The 15,991-nt window shown below is 40.4% G+C and overlaps 2 protein-coding genes across 2 annotated transcripts in view; one reads left to right on the forward strand and one right to left on the reverse strand.

Annotated features, from left to right (window-relative positions):
• Positions 1–7,107, forward strand: part of RPL3 (ribosomal protein L3) — a 250,501-nt gene extending 243,394 nt beyond the window's left edge. The window contains exon 11 of the transcript XR_008403250.1: positions 7,086–7,107. The gene's annotated coding sequence lies outside the window, so the exon portion shown is untranslated. The remainder of the gene's footprint in view (positions 1–7,085) is intronic.
• The window catches only part of LOC128666603 (filaggrin-2-like), a 35,210-nt gene extending 19,513 nt beyond the window's left edge, over positions 1–15,697 (reverse strand). Inside the window, exon 1 of the mRNA XM_053721300.1 lies at positions 15,540–15,697. The gene's annotated coding sequence lies outside the window, so the exon portion shown is untranslated. The remainder of the gene's footprint in view (positions 1–15,539) is intronic.
• Between the last annotated feature and the right edge of the window lie 294 nt (positions 15,698–15,991).

The raw sequence follows: 15,991 nt of genomic DNA on the forward strand, positions 1-15,991 counted from the left end.
GTACATCATACTCAGTCGGACAATATACACGACTGTGGCTTACATCAGCCATCAAGGGGGAACAGAAGTTCCCTAGCGATGTTAGAAGTCTTACAATAATTCACTGGACAGAGACTCACTCTTGTCTATCAGCTATCCATATCCCAGGTGTTGAGAACTGGGAGGTGGATTTTCTAAGTCGTCAGACTTTTCTTCCGGGGGAGTGGGATTTCCTCCGGAGGTCAAGACCAAGCAGGAGAGGGCTTTGGTGTTTTTGACAGCGCCTGCGTAGCCACGCAGGACCTGGTATGCAGATCTGGTGGACATGTCATCCTTTCCATCACGGTCTCTGCTTCAGAGACAGGTCCCTCTACCTCAGGGTCCTTTCAACCATCTAAATAGAATCAATCTGAGATGGACTGCCTGGAGACTGAACGCTTGATGTTATCAAAGCATGGCTTCTCCGAGTCAGTCATTGATACCTTAATACAGACATGAAAGCCTGTCTCTAGGAAAATTGAACATAGATATGGTGTAAATATCTGATTGTTATGAATCCAAGGGTTACTCATGGAGTAAAGTCTGGATTCCCAGGATATTATCTTTTCTCCAAGATGTTTTTGAGAAAAGGGTTGTCAGCTAATTCCTTAAAAGGGGACAGATTTTTACTCTGTCTATTTTTTTGCACAAGCGTCTGGCAGGTATTCTAGACGTTCAGGCATTTGGTCAGGCTTTGGTTAGATCCAAGCCTGTGTTTAAAACTGTTGCTCCGCCATGGAGCTTAAACCTGATTCTTAAGGTTCTTCAAGAAGTTCCGTTTGAACCTTTTTTTGTTCCATAGATATCAATCTTTATCTTGGAAAGTTCCTTTTGGGTAGCTAATTCCTCGACTCATAGAGTCTCCAAGTTATCTGTGTTACAATGTGATTCTCCTTATCTGGTCCTTCGTACGGATAAGGTAGTCCTGCGTACCAACCTGGGTTTTTTCCTAAGGTGGTATCTAACAAGTACATCACTCAAGAGATAGTTTTTCCATGCTTGTATCCTAATCCTTCCTCAAAGAAGGAACGTCTATTACACAATATTGGACGTGGTTTGTGCTTTAAAGTTTTACTTACAAGCTACTACAGTTTTCATCAAACGTTCACCTTGTTTGTTGTCTATTCTGGACAGAGGAGAGGTCAAAAGACTTCAGCAGCCTCTCTGTCTTTTTGGTTAAAAAGCATAATTCATTTAGCTTATGAGACTGCTGGACAGCAGCCTCCTGAAGGGATTACAGCTCATTCTACTAGAGCTGTGGTTTTCACTTGGGCCTTTTTTAAATGTGGCTTCTGTTGAACAGATTTACAAGACGGAGTCTTGGTCTGCGCTTCATACTTTTCAAATTTAACAAATTTGATACCTTGCTTCTTCGGAGGCTATTTTTGGGAGAAAGGGTTTTTTACAGGCAGTGGTAACTTCCGTTTAAGTACCTGCCTTGTCCCTCCCATCATCCGTGTACTTTAGCTTTGGTATTGGTATTCCATAAGTAATGGATGATCCGTGGACTGGATACACTTAACAAGAGAAAACATAATTTATGCTTACCTGATAAATTTATTTCTCTTGTAGTGTATCCAGTCCACGGCCCGCCCTGTCACTTTAAGGCAGGTAATTTTTTCATTTGAACTACAGTCACCACTGCACCCTATGGTTTTTCCTTTCTCTGCATGTTTTCGGTCGAATGACTGAATATGGCAGTTAGGGGAGGAGCTATATAGCAGCTTTGCTGTGGGTGGACTCTTGCAGCTTCCTGTTGGGAAGGAGAATATATTCCATAAGTAATGGATGATCCGTGGACTGGATACACTACAAGAGAAATAAATTTATCAGGTAAGCATAAATTATGTTTTATGCTTACCTGATAAATTTATTTATCTTGTAGTGTAGTCAGTCCACGGGTCATCCATTACTTATGGGATTATATCTCTTCCCCAACAGGAAGTTGCAAGAGGATCACCCAAGCAGAGCTGCTATATAGCTCCTCCCCTCACATGTCATATCCAGTCATTCGACCGAAACAAGACGAGAAAGGAGAAACCATAGGGTGCAGTGGTGACTGGAGTTTAATTAAAATTTAGATCTGCCTTAAAAGACAGGGCGGGCCGTGGACTGACTACACTACAAGAGAAATAAATTTATCAGGTAAGCATAAATTATGTTTTCTCTTGTTAAGTGTAGTCAGTCCACGGGTCATCCATTACTTATGGGATACCAATACCAAAGCTAAAGTACACGGATGAAGGGAGGGACAAGGCAGGAACTTTAAACGGAGGGAACCACTGCCTGAAGTACCTTTCTCCCAAAAATAGCCTCCGAAGAATGAAGGGGTTCAAATGGAACGCCTTGTAGAACGTTAAGAACTAAGTTTAAGCTCCACGGCGGAGCAACAGTCTTAAACACAGGCTTAATCCTAGCCAAAGCCTGACAAAAAGCCTGAACGTCTGGAACTTCTGCCAGACGCTTGTGTAGAAGAATAGACAGAGCAGAAATCTGTCCCTTTAACGAACTAGCGGATAAGCCCTTTTCTAAACCTTCTTGTAGAAAAGACAATATCCTAGGAATCCTAACCTTACTCCATGAGTAACTCTTGGATTCGCACCTATATAAATATTTACGCCATATCTTATGGTAAATTCTTCTGGTAACAGGTTTCCTAGCCTGTATTAAGGTATCAATAACCGACTCCGAGAAGCCACGCTTTGATAGAATCAAGCGTTCAATCTCCATGCAGCCAGCCTCAGAGAAATTAGATTTGGATGGTTGAAAGGACCCTGAATTAGAAGGTCCTGCCTCAGAGGCAGAGACCATGGTGGACAGGACGACATGTCCACTAGGTCTGCATACCAGGTCCTGCGTGGCCATGCAGGCGCTATCAGAATCACTGATGCTCTCTCCTGTTTGATCTTGGCAATCAGTCGAGGAAGCATCGGAAATGGTGGAAACACATAAGCCATGTTGAAGACCCAAGGGGCTGTCAGAGCATCTATCAGCACCGCTCCCGGGTCCCTGGACCTGGATCCGTAACAAGGAAGCTTGGCGTTCTGGCGAGACGCCATGAGATCCAGATCTGGTTTGCCCCAACGATGAATCAGTTGAGCGAAGACCTCCGGATGAAGTTCCCACTCCCCCGGATGAAAAGTCTGGCGACTTAGAAAATCCGCCTCCCAGTTCTCCACGCCTGGGATGTAGATTGCTGACAGGTGGCAAGAGTGAGACTCTGCCCAGCGAATTATCTTTGAGACTTCCAACATCGCTAGGGAACTCCTGGTTCCCCCTTGATGATTGATGTAAGCCACAGTCGTGATGTTGTCCGACTGAAATCTGATGAACCTCAGAGTTGCTAACTGAGGCCAAGCTAGAAGAGCATTGAATATTGCTCTTAACTCCAGAATATTTATTGGGAGGAGTTTCTCCTCCTGAGTCCATGATCCCTGAGCCTTCAGGGAATTCCAGACTGCGTCCCAACCTAGAAGGCTGGCGTCTGTTGTTACAATCGTCCAATCTGGCCTGCGAAAGGTCATCCCCTTGGACAGGTGGGGCCGAGAAAGCCACCATAAAAGAGAATCTCTGGTCTCTTGATCCAGATTTAGTAGAGGGGACAAATCTGAGTAATCCCCATTCCACTGACTTAGCATGCACAATTGCAGCGGTCTGAGATGCAGGCGCGCAAATGGTACTATGTCCATTGCCGCTACCATTAAGCCGATTACTTCCATGCACTGAGCTACTGACGGGTGTGGAATGGAATGAAGGGCACGGCAAGCATTTAGAAGTTTTGATAACCTGGCCTCCGTCAGGTAAATTTTCATCTCTACAGAATCTATAAGAGTCCCTAGGAAGGGAACCCTTGTGAGTGGTAATAGAGAACTCTTTTCCACGTTCACCTTCCACCCATGCGACCTCAGAAATGCCAGAACTATCTCTGTATGAGACTTGGCAGTTTGAAAACTTGACGCTTGTATCAGAATGTCGTCTAGGTACGGAGCCACCGCTATGCCTCGCGGTCTTAGTACCGCCAGAAGTGAGCCCAGAACCTTTGTAAAGATTCTTGGAGCCGTAGCTAACCCGAAGGGAAGAGCTACAAACTGGTAATGCCTGTCTAGGAAGGCAAATCTTAGGTACCGATAATGATCCTTGTGAATCGGTATGTGAAGGTAGGCATCCTTTAAGTCCACTGTGGTCATGTACTGACCCTCTTGGATCATGGGTAGGATGGTTCGAATAGTTTCCATTTTGAATGGTGGAACTCTTAGGAATTTGTTTAGGATTTTTAAGTCCAAGATTGGTCTGAAGGTTCCCTCTTTCTTGGGAACCACAAACAGATTTGAATAGAATCCTTGCCCGTGTTCCGTCCACGGAACTGGGTGGATCACCCCCATTAGTAAGAGGTCTTGTACACAGCGTAGAAACGCCTCTTTCTTTATTTGGTTTGCTGATAACCTTGAAAGATGAAATCTCCCTTGTGGAGGAGAAGCTTTGAAGTCCAGAAGATATCCCTGAGATATGATCTCCAACGCCCAGGGATCCTGGACATCTCTGCCCCCCACTAGATCCGTTTCCGGACAGGGGGCCCTCTCTTCATGCTGTCTTAGGGGCAGCAGCAGGTTTTCTGGCCTGCTTGCCCTTGTTCCAGGACTGGTTAGTTTTCCAGCCCTGTCTGTAACGAGCAACAGCTCCTTCCTGTTTTGGAGCGGAGGACGTTGATGCTGCTCCTGCCTTGAGGTTACGAAAGGCACGAAAATTAGACTGTTTGGCCTTTGATTTGTCCCTATCCTGAGGCAGAGCATGGCCCTTACCTCCCGTAATGTCAGCGATAATTTCTTTCAAGCCGGGCCCGAATAAGGTCTGCCCTTTGAAAGGAATATTAAGCAATTTAGATTTAGAAGTCACGTCAGCTGACCAGGATTTAAGCCATAACGCTCTGCGCGCTTGGATGGGGAATCCGGAGTTCTTAGCCGTAAGTTTGGTTAAATGTACGACGGCATCAGAAACAAATGCGTTAGCTAGCTTAAGTGCTTTAAGCTTGTTCATAATTTCATCCAATGGAGCTGTGCGAATGGCCTCTTCCAGAGACTCAAACCAGAATGCCGCTGCAGCAGTGACAGGCGCAATGCATGCAAGGGGCTGTAAGATATAACCTTGTTGAACAAACATTTTCTTAAGGTAACCTTCTAATTTTTTATCCATTGGATCTGAAAAAGCACAACTATCCTCCACCGGGATAGTGGTACGCTTAGCTAAAGTAGAAACTGCTCCCTCCACCTTAGGGACCGTCTGCCATAAGTCTCGTGTGGTGGCGTCTATAGGAAACATTTTCCTAAATATGGGAGGAGGGGAAAAAGGCACATGGCTCTCACATCATCAGCGCGCTCTGTCCTTAACCCAGAGCTATCACGCTTGCCTCTTAATTCTGGCAATTTAGATAATACTTCTGTCATAACAGTAGCCATGTCTTGCAAAGTGATTTGTAAGGGCCTCCCTGATGTACTTGGCGCCACAAAATCACGCACCTCCTGAGCGGGAGGCGAAGGTACTGACACGTGAGGAGAGTTAGTCGGCATAACTTCCCCCTCGTTGTCTGGTGATAATTTCTTTACATGTAAAGACTGACTTTTATTTAAAGTTACATCAATGCATTTAGTACACATCTTTCTATGGGACTCCACATTGGGCTTCATACATAGTGAACAAACAGATTCATCTGTGTCAGACATGTTTAAACAGACTAGCAATGAGACTAGCAAGCTTGGAAAATACTTTTCAAATAAATTTACAAGCAATATAAAAAACGCTACTGTGCCTTTAAGAAGCACAAAAAGCTGTCACAGTTGAAATAACAATGAACCAAATTAGTTATAGCAACCAAATTTTCACAGTAAATGTATTAAGTTAGCAAAGGATTGCACCCACCAGCAAATGGATGATTAACCCCTTAATACCCAAAAACGGATAACAATTTAATAATTAACGTTTTTATCACAGTCAAACACACTGTCACAGGTCTGCTTTGACTGATTACCTCCCTCAAAATGAATTTTGAAGACCCCTGAGCTCTCTAGAGACGTCCTGGATCATGGAGGATGAAGTAGGAAGATTGTGACTGAATTTTTACTGCGCAAAAAAGCGCTAAAATAGGCCCCTCCCACTCATATCACAACAGTGGGGAAACTCAGTTAACTGTTTCTATGCAGAAACAAAAGTTAGCCATGTGGTAAAAATCATGCCACTCCCACTTTAAAAACACCACAGACCTCTCACAACGACCTATCTTTAGTTAGGTTGCAAGAGAATGACTGGATATGACATGTGAGGGGAGGAGCTATATAGCAGCTCTGCTTGGGTGATCCTCTTGCAACTTCCTGTTGGGGAAGAGATATAATCCCATAAGTAATGGATGACCCGTGGACTGACTACACTTAACAAGAGAAATAAAAACACCCCCTAATTCAATGCTAAACTAACAATATCCCTTAAAAGGGCTTTTTGTAGGGCATTGTCCTAAATTAAACAGCTCTTTTGCATTTACCAAAAATTATCCATTGCCTGAAAATGGCATTTGTATGGACATTGCCTTTAAAAGGGAATTCAGTTCTTTTTCTGCCCATTTTTAATCTAAAAAAATAAAATAAAAAAATAAAAACCTAAGTCTAACCCCCAAAAATTAAAAAATTAAACCTAAATTTAAATTAAGCTAAAATTACAGAAAATAGAAAAATCTAATATTACAGAAAATAAAAAAACAAAATTACCAAGATTTAAAAAATTAAACCTAATGCCTATGAAAATAAAAAAGCCCCCCCCCAAATAAAAACACTCCCTAATCTAATGCTGAACTACCAATAACCCTAAAAAGGGCCTTTTGTAGGGCATTGCCCTAAGTTTAGCAGCTCTTTTAAGAATTTAAAATACTAAGACCCCCTAACAATAAAACACCCCCACCCACCAAACCCCCCCAAATAAAAAAACCTAACACTAAAAAACCTAAACTATCAATTGCCCTGAAAAGGACATTTGTATTGGCATTGCCCTTAAAAGGGCATTCAGCTCGTTTGCTGCCCATCCCTAATCTAAAAAAAAAAAAAAAAATAATTAAAAAAACCCCCCCACTAAAGCCCCAAATAGATATTCATGGGCCTGAAGTCCGGAGGAGAAGGTCCTCTTCCATGCGGTGAAGTTTTCTTCCAAGCGGCCAACATCTTCTTCCAAGCGGGGACCTCTTCTTTCTTCATCCAGGACAACGGAACTGATGACCGGCAATGGCAGAACTGAAGGCCAGCGACCGTGGAGCCATGGCGCGGAGGATCCTCTTCTTCTGATCGCCGCCGTACACTGAATAGTAAATTCAAGGTACGCAATTAAAGATGGCTTTTTATGGCTTTCTTCAAATTCAAATCAACCAATAGGATGAGAGCTACTGAAATCCATTGAGGATGCGTGCGCAACTGCCGATGGCGACGTACATTACAAACGCAATTAGTATAGATATATCTGTATCTATTTATAGCTATATATAATCATGTATATATATATATATATATATGTATAAATATATATTGTATCAAAAACACATCAGGTATATATATATAGAAATGCTCATTTATGAATAAATAGACCATATTCTTCTATGTGCAGATCATTGGAATGGGAAATATTCATATTTTCATGTCAGGTTAGCGCACATGAGAATATGCGACCAGGTTTGTGCGAGAGTGGGGTGTTAGATTTTTTCTTTTCTCCATTCTATGGGGGAATATGTGAATGCGCAAGCGATATTCTAAGTTCCATGCGCAAGTGAAAACAGTTTACTTTCAACTCATAATATGAGCGCAACCTGTCTAGCGCAATTAACGCTGAGCGGGCGTGTTAATTAGCACTCCATTTTGGAATTTAGTCCTTTTTCAGCTTTGTGTTTCCTGATAAAGGTTTATATCTGGATTTCATAGACACACAGGAATCTACTGCAATCTCGTGTAATTCTGTATTTTAAATATAACTGAGAAACTGTATATTTTGGCATTAAAGGGACATTAAAAACAATGTTTTTCTTTTATGATTTAGGTAGAGTAATGATTTGAAAAGAACTTTCAAATTTACTTCTATTATCAAATTTGCTTCATTCTCTTGATATCCTTTATTGAAACAACAGCAATACACTACAGGGAGCTAGCTGAACACATTAATAAGCCAATGACAATAGACATATGTGCAGCCACCAATCAGCAGCTAGCTCTCAGCTCCTGAGCCTACCTAGGTATCCTTTTCAGCAAAGGATGCCGTGAACTAAGCAAACTAGGTACCAGAAGTAAATTGGAAAGCTGCTTAACCCAATAGGACGTGTATATATACATCATGCAGTATTTTGCCTATTGTACCGTATGACGCATATATACGATGGAGCTGCAGGATGCTACGATTCCATATGAAGGCAGATGCCCGATCGGTACAGACATTGACACACACTATGGGGGGTAGTTATCAAGCCGTCAACCTCAAATACGCTGGAATTCCGCAGCGTATTTGTGGCGAGGCTGATTCGCCTTAGTTATCAAAGGCTAGAGACCGGCAAAAGTAGAATTTTGTGACGTAAGCTTCGATCCGCCGGACTCAGTCCGACACAGATCGATTCTTACGTCCCTCCAGATGTTCCACACACAAGTGCGGCACAATCTGACTACTTTTGCTAGTTATCAAAAAACTAGCAGGTACGCTCGGCACTTTTCCGGCCCAGCATACCTGGTTTTCAATCCGCCGCCCTGGAGGCAGCGGATCCCATAGGAATCAATGGGAGTCTGACCATAGCAAAAGTACAAGTTCGCTGCTGCCAGACATCCCATTGATTCCTATGGGAGCTGTCTACACCTAACACCCTAACATGTACCCCAAGTCTAAACACCCCTAAGCTGTCCCCCCCTACACCGCCGCAACTAAATAAAGTTATTACCCCCTAAACCGCCGCTCCCGGAGCCCACCGCAAGCTACTCTATACATATTAACCCCTAAACTGCCACTCCCTGACCCCGCCACAACTATAATAAATGTATTAACCCCTAAACCACCGCTCCTGGACACCGCCGCAACCTACATTTACCTAGTAACCCCTATCCTGCCCCCCCTATACCGCCGCCCTCTATAATAAAGTTATTAACCCCTATCCTGCTGATCCCGCACCTCGCCGCAACTAAATAAATAGTTTAACCCCTAAACCGCCGCTTCCGGACCCCGCCGCAACCTATATTAAACTTATTAACCCCTAATCTGCCCCCCCTACACCATCGCCACCTATAATACATTTATTAACCCCTATCCTACCCCCCCTACACCGCCGCCACTGTAATAAATTTATTAACCCCTAAACCTAAGTCTAACACTAACCCTAACACCCCCTAACTTAAATATTAATTAAATAAATCTAAATAATATTTCTATTATTAACTAAATTAATCCTATTTAAAACTAAATACTTACCTTTAAAATAAACCCTAATATAGCTACAATTAAAATAAACCCTAATATAGCTACAATATAAATAATAATTATATTGTAGCTATCTTAGGATTTATTTTTATTTTACAGGTAACTTTCAATTTATTTTAACTAGGTACAATAGCTATTAAATAGTTATTAACTATTTAATAGCTACCTAGCTAAAATAAAGAGAAATTTACCTGTAAAATAAAAACTAACCTAAGTTACAATTACACCTAACACTACACTATACTTAAATAAATTATTCCTATTTAAAACTAAATACTTACCTGTAAAATAAACCCTAAGATAGCAGTTTTCTTTGGGGCATGCCCCACAAAAGGCCCTTTTAAGGGCTGGTAAGGTAAAAGAGCTTTGAACTTTTTTAATGTAGAATAGGGTTGGGAATTTTTTTATTTTGGGGGGCTTTGTTATTTTATTAGGGGGCTTAGATTAGGTGTAATCAGCTTAAAATTGTTGTAATATTTTTTAAATGTTTGTAACTTATTTTTTTTATTTTTTGTAACTTAGCTTTTTTTATTTTTTTGTACTTTAGTTAGTTTATGTAATTGTATTTAATTGTAGTTATTTGTAGTTAATTTATTTAATTAATGTAATGATAGTGTAGTGTTAGGTTTAATTGTAACTTAGGTTAAGATTTATTTTACAGGTAATTTTGTATTTCTTTTAGCTAGGTAGTTATTAAATAGTTAATAACTATTTAATAACTATTCTAACTAGCTAAAATAAATACAAAGTTACCTGTAAAATAAATATAAATCCTAAAATAGCTACAATGTAATTATTAATTACATTGTAGCTATCTTAGGGTTTATTTTACAGGTAAGTATTTAGTTTTAAATAGGAATAATTTATTTAAGTATAGTGTAGTGTTAGGTGTAATTGTAACTTAGGTTAGTTTTTATTTTACAGGTAAATTTCTCTTTATTTTAGCTAGGTAGCTATTAATTAGTTAATAACTATTTAATAGCTATTGTACCTAGTTAAAATAAATTGAAAGTTACCTATAAAATAAAAATAAATCCTAAGGTAGCTACAATATAATTATTATTTATATTGTAGCTATATTAGGGTTTATTTTAAAGGTAAGTATTTAGTTTTAAATAGGATTAATTTAGTTAATAATAGAAATATTATTTAGATTTATTTAATTAATATTTAAGTTAGGGGGGTGTTAGGGTTAGTGTTAGACTTAGGTTTAGGGGTTAATAAATTTATTACAGTGGCGGCGGTGTAGGGGGGGCAGGATAGGGGTTAATAAATGTATTATAGGTGGCGACGGTGTAGGGGGGCAGATTAGGGGTTAATACATTTAATATAGGTTGCGGCAGGGTCCAGGAGCGGTGGTTTAGGGGTTAAACTATTTATTTAGTTGTGGTGAGGTGCGGGTTCAGCAGGATAGGGGTTAATAACTTTATTATAGAGGGCGGCGGTATAGGGGGGGCAGGATAGGGGTTACTAGGTATAATGTAGGTTGCGGCGGTGTCCGGGAGCGGCGGTTTAGGGGCTAATACATTTATAAGAGTTGCAGCGGGGTCTAGGAGCAGCGGTTTAGGGGTTAGTAACTTTATTGAGTTGCGGGGGGCTCCGGGGGCGCCGGTATAGGGGGTAGAACAGTGTAGTTTAGTGTGGGTGCTTAGTGACAGGCTAGCAATAAAGCTGTAAAAAAGCCAAAGAGCAGCGAGATCGGATGAGTGATAACTATCACAGTCCGCTGCTCATCGCCCCGTACTTGGTTTGCGGTTTTATGACAGATTTATTGTTAATTTAGGCAAATTTTTTCAGGTCCGCGGCGGCGATGGTAGGCGAGCTTAGGCGGGCGTATTGGGCCGGCGAAGGCAGGAAAGTTGACACGTTGATAACTACCCCCCAGTGTCTTCATCTGCTGGTGCTGGCGGGAGGTAACATAGTAAATGAGGTTGAAAAAAGACAGAAGTCCATTGAGTTAAACCCATACAAATCTAATTTACTAAAATGCTCCAGTTGAGCTTAAATTAATCCCATTAAAACGTGACCAATTTAACACAAGCAATTATATCCCTGAATTCTGTTTCTAGCCAGAAGTGTATCTAAATCATTTTTAAATGTATCTAGTGTATTGGCATTCACTACCTCCTTTGGTAATGAGTTCCACAATTTGATTGCTTTTACAGGGAAAAAAACATTTCCATTGTAGGAGATTAAATCTCCTTTCCTCCAGCCTTAAAATGTGACCTCTTGTAACAAACAATTTTCTTGGAATAAACAGAGCTTCTGCCATCTCTGTATGTGGGCCTTGAATATATTTATATAAAGTACCTCTCAAGCGCCTTTTTTCTAAAGAAAACAGACCCAGTTTGGCTAGCCTCTCCTCATAGCTTAAATTCTCCATTCCCCTTATTAGCTTTGTGGCCCTTCTCTGAACTTTTTCTAACTCTGCAATCTCTTTTTCTGAGATCGGTCCACAAAACTGCACTCCATACTCAAGATGTGGTCATACCAGGGATTTATATAGTGACAGAATTATGTTTTCTTCCCTTGCATCAATGCCTCTTTTTATACATGCTAGTATTCTATTAGCCTTAGAAGCTGCTGCCTTGCATTGTGCACCCATCTTTAGCTTGTTATCTATAAGTACTCCCAAATCCCTTTTACTCTTCATGCAGAATAAAAATATGTAATAATAATAATAATAATAATAATAATAAAAAACACAACCTAAACGGCATACTGGCAGACTGTCTGCCAGTACCTAAGATGGTGGTGACCAGTGGGGGATGAGGGAGGGAAGAGAGCTGTTTGGGAGGGATCAGGTAAGGATCAGGGGTTGGTAGGTGTCAGGTGCGAGGGTAATCTCTACAGCTAAACTTAACCTTACATGCTACCTGATTAACCCCTTCACTGTTGGGAATAATAAAAGTGTGGTGCGCAGCTGCAATTAGCGGTCTTTTAATTACTAAAAAGCAATGCCAAAGCCATATATGTCTGCAATTTCTGAACAAAGGGGATCCCAGAGAAGCATTTACAACCATTTGTACCATGATTGCACACGCAGAATGTAAATTATTTCAGTGATAAACCCAAAGTTTATGAAAAAGTTAATCATTTTTTTAATATGATCGTATTTGGCAGTGACATGGTGGCATGAAATATACCAAAATGTGCCTAGATCAATACCTTGGGTTGTCTACTTAAAAATAGATATACAGTATATATTGTTTTGACAGGTAAATAAAATAACAAGGCTCTATTTCTGTTTAAATGGAGTAATAGCAAAAATGCTAAAAATTCACCAGTATTTTAGGCAAGTTCTTCTCTGAAGGTCCCGGTAGTGAAGGGGTTAAAAGTGTATGCTGTATTTGAATAGCAAGTCTTGAGTTTCATGTCATTGTTATCCTGTTCTCTGCTGATATAAAAAGCTATCAAGATGGTTTGTAATTGTCACATGCAGAACTGTGTGCTTGTGCCAGGTATTAAAGGGACATGAAACCCAAAAACAGCAGAACTAATCATTTTAAAAAAGTTTACAATTTACTTCTATTATCAAATTTGCTTTGTTCCAATGATATTCTGTGCTGAAGAGATACCTAGGTAGGTGTCTAGAGCACTATATGGCAGGAAATAGGGCTGCCATATAGTGCTCCGGCAAATGGATAACATTCTTGCAAAACTGCTGCCATATTGTGCTCCAGACACGTGCACGCTCCTGACAAAAGGTACCAAGGAAACAAAGAATATTTGATAATAGAATTAAAATAGAACGTTTTTTACAACTGCTGCTCTATCTGAATGGGTTTTATATCCCTTTAACCCCTTCTGTTGCGTTGTGTTACAAAAACCTTAAAAAACACTTTCTCACCCAAGTAGTACTGGATTTGTCATTAAGCAAAGTAAGCAGCTGCCCATGCTCACCAAACAGAGTTAAAGGGACAGTCTATTTCAGATTTGTTATTGTTTAAAAAGATAGATAATCCCTTTATCACCCATTCCCCAGTATTGCACAACCAACACTGTTATATTAATACCCTTTTTACCTCTGTGATTACCTTGTATCTAAACCTCTGCAGACTGCCCCTTATCTCAGTTATATTAATATACTTTTAACCGCTGTGATTACCTTGTATCCAAGCCTCTGCAGACTGCTCCTTATCTCAGTTATATTTATATACTTTTTTTATCTCTGTGATTAACCTGTATCTAAGTCTCTGCAGACTGCTCCTTATCTCAGTTACATTAAAATAATTTTTACCTCTGTGATTACCTTGTATCTAAGCCTCTGCAGACTGCCCCATATCTCAGTTATATTAATATACTTTTTACCTCTGTGATTACCTTGTATCTAAGCCTCTGCAGACTGCCCCTTATCTCAGTTATATTAATATACTTTTTACCTCTGTAATTACCTTGTATCTAACCCTCTGCAGACTGCCCCTTATCTCAGTTATATTAATATACTTTTACCTCTGTGATTACCTTGTATCTAAGCCTCTGCAGACTGCTCCCTTATCTCAGTTATATTAATATACTTTTTACCTCTGTGATTAGCTTGTATCTAACCCTCTGCAGACTTCCCCTTTTCTCAGTTATATTAATATACTTTTTACCTCTGTGATTACTTTGTATCTAACCCTCTGCAGACTGCCCCTTATCTCAGTTAAATTAATATACCTTTTACCTCTGTAATTACCTTGTATCTAAGCTTCTGCAGACTGCCCCCTTATCTCAGTTCTTTTGACATACTTGCATTTCAGGCAATTGGTGCTGACTTTTAAATAACTCCACATTCATGGGCACAATGTTATTAATATTTAACACATGAACTAACACCCTCTAGCTGTGAGCAACTGTCAAATGCATTCAGATAAGAGGCAGCCTTCAAGGGCTTAAAAATTAGCATGATGAGACTGTCCCTTTAACCACAAGATGCTCTCAGGGATTAACAGCATTTTAAGTAAGATATCACACTGGGCACAAGTGGGGTGACAATATTTGAGGGGTAACAACCATGGCTACCTCATTTCAATTTCACACCATGAACCCAAGTAGTTCACATTCCTTAAAACATTGTCTCACCTTTGTTAATCTCAGTCACTGGTCACCATACTATTATGTTTGCTCCTGTGCCTGCAGATCTATTCAGAGCCATTATTTTAACCCTTTACAGGTGCCAGTTGGTGAAGCTGTGCATCTTCATGCTGGGCACTGCCATCTTGGAGGACGCATATTCTCACCCTCTGTAACAGAAGCGCTGAACATTCACAGATCAGTAAGGGGGACGGCTATTTCACAGCTGCAGTGTGATCTTCCCGTTAGCAAGCACATTACAGAGTGGGAGGTTTACATTTTTGCAGTTTAATACATAGTTTAAAAGTTACACAGCAAATATAGTAAAAAAAGGCCCTCAGCAATAATATAGAGCAATGCAGTCACAAGCACACTAGCCTACAGAGTCAAACAGTTGTCTCCTGAGAAGGTTTATCAAGCCCAGGCACACTTCAATCATTCAAATTCTTCAGCTGGAAGATTTGAATGATTGAAGATGGTGGTAAAGTCATTTATCTGTGAATGTTCACTGCCTCTGTCACAGGGCTCAGCAATACCTCACCTACAAGATGGCGGCGGTCAGTATGAAGGCTTGAAGCTTCCCGTGACCAACCAGCCCCTGTAAGGAGATGAAATAAGAGAACAGCTTTGAAGAGAGCTGGAGGCACAAAATGAAAAATAAATAAAAAAATGGTAAATGGTAACCTTTGTGGTGCCCATATAATGCCCTTCACCAATGCCAGGCTGTAGTAGCTACTAGTCAGCCAGGGATATGTGTCCTGTTAGGCACCATCAGGATGCAGCTTTTGACCACATTCCTGTTAGGACTTGTCATTACTGCAATTACTTCTTCATACAAAAATACTTGTTTTTTGTCTAAGCACATGCTCCAACTAATGCTATCTTTACACTGACTCCTTTGTAATGTATCCAACATCCCTTTAACAATTTATTTTGGATACCTTTAACAATGATTCCTCGCTCATGCTCAGCTCAGAACAAAAACTTACCTAATGCAGACACCTGTGACCAGACCCAAGAGATGGATTCTCAAAGGAAACAGGTTCCTTATATATGTTGCAGCAGCCCTGCCTTACCCAGCAACACATCTCCACCCTAAAACTAGATAAACTGGTCCATATAACCCCTGAAATTATTATCTGTGCAATCCTTGGGACTCTGTGTTCTTCTTCAGATGCTGAGTGTGCAGTTAAATCACATGTGCACAGTGAGGGCGGTAAAAGAAGCTGATTCATTTATTTTATAATTTCTTTGGCAGAGATTCACCTGGAAGAAAATAAAATTATTGATCAATGAGATACAGTTTCAAACATTTTGTAAAAGATTATATAAATGCATGGCAAGTTATGTTCTTACCATAAAGGTCTGATGGGACAAAATCATCATAAATCAAAGATAGAGTAATAGAGCTTTTTACTGTCCACTGTTGTAATTCCAGTAT

Source organism: Bombina bombina, chromosome 7 (assembly GCF_027579735.1).
Source record: "Bombina bombina isolate aBomBom1 chromosome 7, aBomBom1.pri, whole genome shotgun sequence".
NCBI lineage: Eukaryota > Metazoa > Chordata > Amphibia > Anura > Bombinatoridae > Bombina > Bombina bombina.